The sequence below is a fragment of the Grammomys surdaster genome, unplaced genomic scaffold (genome assembly GCF_004785775.1).
Source record: "Grammomys surdaster isolate TR1022 unplaced genomic scaffold, NIH_TR_1.0 134, whole genome shotgun sequence".
Classification (NCBI taxonomy): Eukaryota; Metazoa; Chordata; class Mammalia; order Rodentia; family Muridae; genus Grammomys; species Grammomys surdaster.
The window spans coordinates 2,034,427-2,044,426 of NW_021604592.1; the positions used below are offsets into that span (position 1 = coordinate 2,034,427).

The 10,000-nt window shown below is 36.3% G+C and overlaps 1 protein-coding gene across 1 annotated transcript in view; it reads right to left on the reverse strand.

Annotated features, from left to right (window-relative positions):
• Window positions 1–4,755, reverse strand: part of Tspan12 (tetraspanin 12) — a 92,297-nt gene extending 87,542 nt beyond the window's left edge. Inside the window, exon 1 of the mRNA XM_028762552.1 lies at window positions 4,661–4,755. The gene's annotated coding sequence lies outside the window, so the exon portion shown is untranslated. The remainder of the gene's footprint in view (window positions 1–4,660) is intronic.
• Between the last annotated feature and the right edge of the window lie 5,245 nt (window positions 4,756–10,000).

Consider the following 10,000-nt stretch of genomic DNA (forward strand, 5'->3'; position numbering starts at 1 on the left):
AGGAAGGAAGGAAGGAAGGAAGGAAGGAAGGAAGGAAGGAAGGAAGGGAGGAAGGAAGGAGAGAGGGAGTAAAGGAATGGAAGTAGAAAAGGGAGTGAAGTAGGAAGGAGAAAGAAAGGGTATGGGGTCTTCTCACAGAACAGAGAGGAGCTAAGCACTGCTTCTGCAACTAGGAGTAGGATGGATGCTGCTTGTATTTAGTTGGCCCTCTAGTTCTCATCTTTACATGTTTCTACAATGAGTGCATCCATGTTTTCATTTGCACTGATTACAATATCTGTTAATGCATCATTTCCCATTAACGTCAAGTTTAATGGCGCTAGAAGCTACTTGGTTTTTGCTTGTCTCTTCTCTGATCCATTGTCTGTCCCTCAAACTCCCCCAATTCCAAAATCAGGAATGGGGATTCTCTTCTAGTGTCCCTGCAAACCCAACACAGAAACACTAAAAGGCTTATTGTAGAGACTAATCAGGAGAGGGAAGATATGGTGTACTACTGATCAGCTAGGACTTCATTATCCACATGCGCTAACAGTTGTCTTTGTTTACCGTATCTCAGTCTTACCTCCTTCTGAGTCCGTAGACTCATCATTGCTAGTCCATGTACCTATTGTGATGGGATGCTAGACACAGATATGAAATTATTATTTGTTGCTAAGATTATTTCAGTTAAAGTTTGACTTTTATGTGCTCTCTTCATTGTGTTTTTTACTTGTCGGCAGAAATTGTAGATGTTATATGGTTGGACTGTTTTTTTTTAAATATTTATGGGTTTCCTTAATCAATCCACTGTGGAACCAGTAATTCATGGATAAAGACAAACAACTAAAGACAACTGAGGAAATCTGGGGGTGGGAGAGGTGGTTATCCCTGGGGAAAGCACACTAATTGGTTGTCCAGTGCCAAACAGTCAGCCCTGAAAACATATATACACATAACATTATATGGACTGAGCTGGTTATATTTAGGAATATATATATATGTATTACATATATGCATACAATAACAATTAGTGAATTTAAAAGGCCATAGATTGAAAGGAGATTAGAAAAAGGTATACAGGAGAGTTTAAAGTCAAGAAAGAGAGGGAGAAATATTGTAATTAAAATATAATCTCAAAAAGGAAACAAGCAGACTAGATAGATTATTGGACAATAAAGAGAAGATGGATCACTATTTTAATTTCCATTTAGCACCATGTTTTTCTTGAGTTGACCCTGTTATGAGATCCCAGTGTCACAGTGACTGGGCATGTATGACATGGTGTCTCCAAAATGAAGTCCTACTGACTACTACATCTAAGGATTAAAATATATTACATAACACGGAGTTTCATCATTGAATAGATTTAGGAAAGCTGTAACAAGAGAGAATTATACATTTTCCAAAACTTAATATCACTTTAAACAAATCACTATCAAATACTGTGTTTCATCTACTCCAACTTCCTATTGATCTACTGATCCTTTGTTTGACTCTTTGATTTTTGCTTGTTTGTTTATTTTGAGAAAGGACTTTATGTACCTGAGGCTGGCCTTGAATGTGCTATGTAACTGAAAATGACCTTGACTGTCTGATCTGCTGGCCTCCATTTTGTCCCCTCTCAATTGCTGAAGTTATTTGTAGAGCCTACCATATCTGGATTATGCAGTGCAAGGATCCAACCCAGAGCTTCCTGCATGCTAGCCAAGAATTCTATCAACCAAGCTAAGTCTCCAGCTCACTTAGCTCATTCACTTAGTGAGTTCTCCAGCTCACTGGTCAGCCTTGCATAGAAGTTTAGTTTGTGTTGTGTTAGCGAACACAAAACTTTGTCAATAAAAATGTGACAATCTTATGTAATGATTCGTTTGTGTCCTTGCTTGCTTCGTTTTGAATAAAAGTTCTGGGGAATAAACCTAGGGACATATACATGCTAGGCTCTTGCTCAACCATAAACCGATATGCCCAGGTAATTGGTTTAGATTCATTCCTTCATTCCTTCATTCATTCATATGTATGAATATTTTGGCTGTATGCGTGTATATATATCACATGCATGCCTGGTGCCTACAAAATTCAGTAGGTGTCAGATCCCCTGGAACTGAAGTTATGGATGGTTATGAGCCACCCAGTGGGTGCTGGAAACCAAATCTAGGTGCTCTGCAAGAGAAGCAAGTGCTCTTAAGCACCGAACCAACTGTCTGATTCCTGTGATGGCAATCTTTAGATGGGGGCTAAGTCTTATTATCCTATGCTTAATAAAGAGCCTCCCAGATTAATTTGGACAGATTCTACACTAAGTCTCACTACTATTTACAGAAAATTGAAAATAAAGCACTTAAAATATCCCTAGTAGTATTTCTCATTCAGAATCATTGAGGCACTTTTTAAAATCATACATCATTGGCACTGATGCTGCTGGACACACACACCATGTCTCTGTGCCAACAATGGCATCAAGGTTGCAGCATTTCAAAGATGCTGCAAGAGGCAAGATTTTCTTCATAACCAGACATCTTTTCTCCCCCTTTGTTAATTGCCCATCCTAGCATCTACCAATACATGACAAAAGCATGGCTTTGTCCAACAAACAGAAGCCACAGTCTTCTCCTCCAAACGCTCCCTGAATGATGTGTTTACTAAAAACGTTATGACTGTGTGCTGCCCCTAATACTAACACTTTCTGTAGGTAATAAAATATGAACCTGTTCTCCTGTCCAGACAGCATGAGAAAGTGACATTGCTTATAACTTATGTTAAATGTAAAAGATGTGTTTTAGAATTGATAAAAATATGACGTTTAGTGGGCTTTTGCTTTTCACAGGAATTGCCCAGTGTTGTCAAGCCTATGTGAAATTACAACTCTATGTTCTCTCTTCTGTTCTTACTTAATGTAACAAAATAATATTGGTAGCATAGGACATGCTATACATAGAAAATAAAAATACTGCATACTCACTTAAATTTGAATTGTGCATAAATCATGATTTATTTATTTATTTTAGTATGTCCTAGGGGGACTGGCTGAAAATAAAGTATTCAATGCTTATTCAAAATTCAAGTTTAATTGATCATCCAGGATTTGTTTCTGGCAACATTAAATGTAGGTCAGTAGTATTATAATCTTCTTGAAAAGTCATTACAAGTCTAGTATTATCTTGAGATGATAGTTTTGTATAAGAATAGAATATATTTCCAATTAATATAAAACCATCAAAATGTGAACAGCAGATGTTTCAAGACAGTGAGATTCACAACAGTTAAAATTAGTTTGGACTGGATTGTGCCTATGTTTTTTTTCTGCATTAATGTTATTCTGTTATCAGTATAATGAGAAAAATCAATAAAGCTATTTTCACTAAAAATGAAATATAAATTCTACATATGAAAGGTTATTAAACTAAATTGTGTATGTAACTTTTTCAGATTTCTTCTTATTAAACTGGGCTCTTTTACACTTATTTTCTCTAGTATAGGAAAGGGGCTGGGGCTGAGGCTCAGGGAAAGAAGACTGAATCTAGTGTATGTGAGATCTAGGTTCAGTCCTCAGACACACACACACACACACACACACACACACCTATCTGATATGTGATGAACAGATGCAAATGCATTCCTGGTGCAAAGTTTATTGCTATAACAAACTACCACACACATGTAGCTGTCCAAGACTCAAACAGAGCATCTCTGTGTAGTCAACACATTTTCTGTCACATATGGATCTTAAGTATCTAACATAATTATGTATTTGTCTATATGCAATTTTCTTCTAATTTTTAAAGATACGGGCATATATTTAAGCACATAAAGACATTCTGTCAAATATAAACCTTCAAATTAAGTATGAAGCAAAGTGCAAAAGAAACGGTTTATAATAATAAAAAGCAGTTGACAGTAGGTACTTTGAAACATTTATTACAGAAAATGCACTCTGATAAGTATTGAAAACCCAGTCTTTGGAGATAACTTAATTTTAAAAAAAAGGAAAGGAAATTTCTAACAAACATTAGAAAAAAATAAAATGTGGATTTAAAAAAAATATCATGTCTATTGTTTTCTAGAAGCAGGTGACTGTCCCATCCTGCTCTGCTTCTCTACCACAGCTCTTATTTGGGTTAAAATTCAACTCAATAGGAATTTATTCCTTTAGATTTGTATTATGTCTTTAAATGGTAAAACATAGAATAAAAGCTAGCTGTGAGCAGGCATCTCACCTTACAGTTATTAAAAATTAAGGTAAAACTTGACATGTAGAGGGGAGATGTGCTTAAGTTACGGGGAACAAGTAGCTGATCAATGAGACAGAAAATACAGTAACTGCTTTATTTTCTATTTTAAGCACGCCATCCTCTACCAACAGAAACACGATCCAGCTAGGGAGTAAAAAACTCCAATGTACATTATTGAGACATTTTTATTAAATTTTAAAAAAAAATTAGTGCCCTGGCTAGCGAAGAGATTGACAAGGGACATTTGATGAAATAGTATGAAAGTTAGGTGTAATTTTAAAGAAAGGAAATAGGTACATGCAGACGATTATGAACCATCGATCATATTTATGCCCCATGTTTTATGACTTTTTCTGCAGTGCCCATTGTTTGTTTATATAAATTTTAAAATCCCTGAAATGAATGTCAACCGCCCTGTGAAAATACTACAGAACGAGGACATTACTTACAAATTACTTGCGCCTCTCCCAGCAGCTTCAGAGCTGTAGATCACGTGGCAGCATATTTCACTTTGAGCAGCCCCATCTCCTTTCATCTCTCTGCTATGTATAGCATGCTGAACTGTCTTCCGAAGATCAAAGGGAAGCGGGCTGCACTTTATTTACAAAGGCAAATTTAATGGGTAACCAAGGTGCTCTACTAAACTGGCTAGTCCCTTTGAACTACTATCTCCGCTGATCCATAGAGCACACTCTAAATGCAGAGGCTCCCTTGAATCTGAAAAATGCTCTTGGCTTAATTGGTGCCTCTCTTTGAACTCCATGCCATGGTTTTACTGGGCTGGAAGTGCACAGAGGTTCTTCAGGGCCTCATGAGTTCTAAAGAACTTTGGAATAGCAAAACAAAACAAGACTATGAAATTGAACATGTTCATCTCAATATTAATAAAGGAAGTGCATGATGCAGTATCAGTGGCTCATTCAGAACTGGGACATGGATCCAACCATGCTATGAATTACAACCAGCAAGATAGCATAGTTGTTTGTTTTGTGTGTTGCATTAGTGTCAATGTGAAGCAATAAGATACAAAAGAAAGAAGAACTGAGGGGATGTTTATCACAAAAGCTCATAAACTACCAACAGGAAATTGTCTCAGATGTTCACATCTCCCAGAATCTTACATTCTCATCTTAAAAAAAAAAAAAGATAGAGATGGAGGGAGGGAGGAAGGGAGGGAGGGAGGGAAGGAAGGAGGGAGGGAAGGAAACTGCCTTTTGGGATGTACCACAAGACTGCTCCCCATGAGTTGTGCCTTCTCTTCCTGCTATTTTAAGCTCACAACAATGTACAATTAATGAAGCCAACCCTTGCCTGTCTCCATATTTCCCCATTACCACTGTATCTTTCCTGCTTTCTTCCTAGAATCATTGCCAGCTGTGACTGTAGCCAGACACCAAGAAGAGAAGAATACGGAAAAGGAAATAAAAGAAAGAAAAGTACACAACTTCTCTTCATTCCTCGAAGTGGCCATCTCAAGCATTTAAAGAATGGTTGAAATAATCTGCAATTGATATGGTTGTTTTCAAACTCTGCAGAGACAGTTTCCTCTGGACTATTTCCTTTGACATTAAGACTTCAGGCAACTTCCTGAAAACCACAGCATTTCCAAGTAGGATGCTCTATTGTTTAGAATCCACAATTTTCTTTGATCTGGTTCTTGAGAGGATTAAGCTGACTTGGGCTCACATATGTTTTCTTAAACTTACTTATAAGACCTAGTAAATGGAAACACGAAAATGCAAAAAGCAAATTTTTTTGTCAGCCCAGTGAATATAAACAATGTCCTTGAATATGTCTAAAACAGTCAATGACTAGGAGATCTAGTCTACTGGCCATGTTCCAAGCACTGTGCTAAGCACTTTACAAAACACCCTCTCTGGAGTCCTCTTCACCATGCTATGCACTGTAACTGAATTTGTGGAAGATGAAGTTTAGAGAAGCTAACCTATCAGCATCCTTAGCAAGTAGTAAAGCAGTAGAGATGAGAGTCAAGCAGTCTGACAGCAAAGTCCGTAGTGTTAACCGGTTCTCAGCGTTGTCACCATGCAAGCTGTCACCATACAATCAGAGGGTCATAAAACCATCCTCTTGTTATCAAGTCCTGTGTAAGTATATAAGATATGCAAGCAGACTGTTCTACATTCATTCATTATTTTAAAAAAGAAAAACTGTATTGCTCAATCACTACTGGCGAAAGCAACAACACAATCCTTTCCTTCATGATAAATAGAATGCCTAAACAGTAAAGAGGACATATTTGCAGCAGCTCAGAAGGATTTCCTGAAGTTCACAGGGTGTAAGAGGAGGATTTCTTTCTTTTTTTTTTTTTTTTAATCATTGTCTCCTTGTCATTTGGGCTTTCAAGTAACAATTATTTCTTTCTTACAATCTGGTTACCTTCAGGAAACACGATGACTTATTTTGAAACATTTAACTGAATTGTTGAATATATAGGGGGTGCAGCTTAGTGGTAGAAAATTTCCCTGGCATGTGCAAAGCTCTGGGTTCAATCCCGGCTACCGAAAGCAAAAACCAAACTGAGTCACAACAAAATAGAAAGATTCGATGCAAGAAATGTTTATGAAGCCCACATATATAATCCCTGCCTTCCAAAACTGAGCTTCAGAAGAAGAAATAGTTGAAATGCACACAAGATTTCTGTTGATACTACTACATAACTCTGTCATCTGATGTGACAGGGAAGTGACTGATATGCTATACACTTTGTTATAGAATATTTACTTCAGTTTCAATCCATGTTAAAGTTAATTTAAAATCAGTACCTGAAAGTATCTTCCATGCATTCTGATCTTACTCTTTTCTGAGAGGTGAAAGAAAAAGAAGAGATTCATTATTTTACCTATTAAGTTTCTCAACCTAGCTGTTATTCATGGAGGATGATGAGATCTTGGGGATGAAAGGAAAGAACACAAGGAGAAGCTCAAAGCAAACAAATGGAACTCAGATCAGCAAACAATACCGCCTTAAAGTGGCAATGCTTCATTTTCCACATCTGTAATAAGTTCAGTTGAAACATACTGGGGTCCACAATCTGTACATACCTATATTCATAGAAATTCTCAAGGCTACAATTTCTTGAATAGTCTGTTTAATATATAATCTTGTAAGTATAAAGACATGTGCAGAGTCAAAGACAACTTGAGAGAGAATCTAGTTCGTGTTATGGCTCTAGATAGGGGAGTTCTAAAGTTATTAAAGGCAGGTAGTTACCCAAGAAGTTTTGCTTGATGAACCATGAATTGGCTGCAGGGAGCCAGTGATGAAACGATAAGCTGGTTCACATTTTAAATTGAAATTTTGTTGGATTCCTGTCAATATCAGAGGCTAGTTGTAGCAAGGAGGACATGCAAAATGTACACAAAGACAAACACAGATTCATATCTTGTGTTTTAAATACTACTTTCCTCACTCAACAGAGATAATCTATATTCCCATACGGATATATAAACCAGTTCAGGAGCATAGGAGCTCTTTCTCTCTCTCTCTCTCTCTCTCTCTCTCTCTCTCTCTCTCTCTCTCTCTTTTTCTCTCTCTCTCTCTCTCTGTTTATCTATCGCTTTTTCTCTTTCTCATTTTAACACATAGATTTCATTTGTTTATTGTTTTACAGAAGTATGGAAATATACATATTATTGTACAATTTTTCCTATTATAATACTTCATGCGCATTCCTTTCAGTTGATAGTAATAGTTAAAACCCATGCTTACAAATATTGGCTTTGCATAGATGTCTTGACATTCACTTACTACTTTTTCTATTAATATCATTTAAATTTTTTATAGGTTGTGTTCGTTAAAAAGGGTTGAATACTAAGTTTTATGTGCAGATATTTGCAGATTGATGTATCTTCATATTTATTTGTGTCTATGCAGTATATTTCTTGAGTTCATCCCATGTATTATCTTTCAAGATAACTACTCCCAGTGTGAACTTTGTTCAGTGGAAGTTATGGCTTTAAACCCCTTCACTTACAGCTACATTCATCTATGAACATTTGCTTGATGACCAATCTGTCTTGACTAAATCAGATCAAGACATACAGGTATACCATGTATGCCCACCATTTGGTCTCTTTTTTCAGTTCCTTACCTATATCATGAACATATAAGTAAGCTTCCTTCCCATTGCCTTACTTGACATTGATTACAGGGTTGGTCAGCTACTCTTGAAAAAGAACACACTGTTCCTCCTTTATCTTTTGTTTCTTTGATTCCTTCGCTACTGGAATTCTATTTTCTCCCTGGGTAAGATCGGATTCCTATCTGTGGTCTGGTTTTTTTTTTCAAAGGCAAATATGGACTTATTCTAGTGTTTTATACACTCACAATAAGTTGTGAAAGTAGAAAAACTGATGTTCCCGTGTCTGTGTACTCTGAGTCTAAGGCATTGTGGTAAAGAAGTCCTGGATGATAAGGATATCAGACAGGAAAACCCACTTGTGCCCTGATCATACACTGCTTTGTAATGAAAATATCTCCCAAAAAGATGGTACTGTGATATTTTGATTGTTCTGAATTAGGTCCTATTCCTACGAGCTCATCCTCTCTGTGAGTGAAAGTTTAAGAATATATTTGGGATAAAGCAAAGGGTTTTATAAATACTTTATATAGAATTTCTCTGCTATTACTGCTTCATGACCCAGTAGACCTTCCTGATAACAAATGAAAAGTCTGGACTGGATTCTACCATAGACTGTAAAGTATGTCAGAGCAAGCAGGCTGTGGGGAAGAGCCAGACCTTGCTGATGCAGCAGGGCTCTGTGTGCTGAGTCCTTCACTCTCATTTCCTTCCTCATGATGCAAGGGAAAAATGATTATTTTCTCAGGAGAATCCATGGAGGCCATATAACAATGGATGAAAAATCTTTAATATGTTGGAAGAGAAAAATTTCCAGCCCCAAGTTTTTGTCTTCTTCCTTTTCCTTCTCTGTTCTCTCCTCTTCCTCCTCTTCCTCCTCCCCCTCTTTTTCCTCTTCATCATCATCATCCTCATGATCTTCCTCCTCTTCCTTCTCATTCCTCTCCTCTTCTTTTTCTTCTTCTGCTTAGTCCTCTTCTTCTGTATCTCACTATGTAGCAATGGATAGCCCATAACTATATCTATAGAACATGATGATCTTAAACTCCTGCCTATGCTTCTTGGGTGCTTGGATTAGAGGCATACAGTACCTCCACCAATTATTAATTTAGGGAAAGTATATTTCAGGACGAAAAATATGGAATTTTTATAAGAAAAAGGTATAATGAGCTCCAGAAAATTTGTTGTAAAAGAATATTAAGTTAAGTAATTGTATTTGAAAGGCAATTGCAGTAGAAATCTGAATATTCAAGAATGAATAATGAGTGATGTTTTAAAGAAATAAAAAATGCAGATACTATTACTTAAATTCTTTATAATATGTATAAAGTTAAAAGATAAAAATCATGGTATTGTTTACTTGGGTATTGAGTGCAATATTTGAAACTACTACAACATAAGATTGCAAAGGTTTGCCTTTTGTTGAGTTAGTACAATGGTGATCTCAATTGTGTTGCAAAAATAAAGACCTATATATTACAAAAAAATTCAAGTTAGAATGAAAAGGAAAAAATAAAACTGCCTCCTTTGGGTATCTTACTTGAACAACTGTCTATGTAGAAAGTTCTACAATATTTGCCATAAAACAATTCTTGAATTAATACACAATTTTATTGGGGTTGAAAGACACAAAGTCAGTACACAGAAATTATATACATAAACATCCAATGATTAGAAATCAATTTTAAGT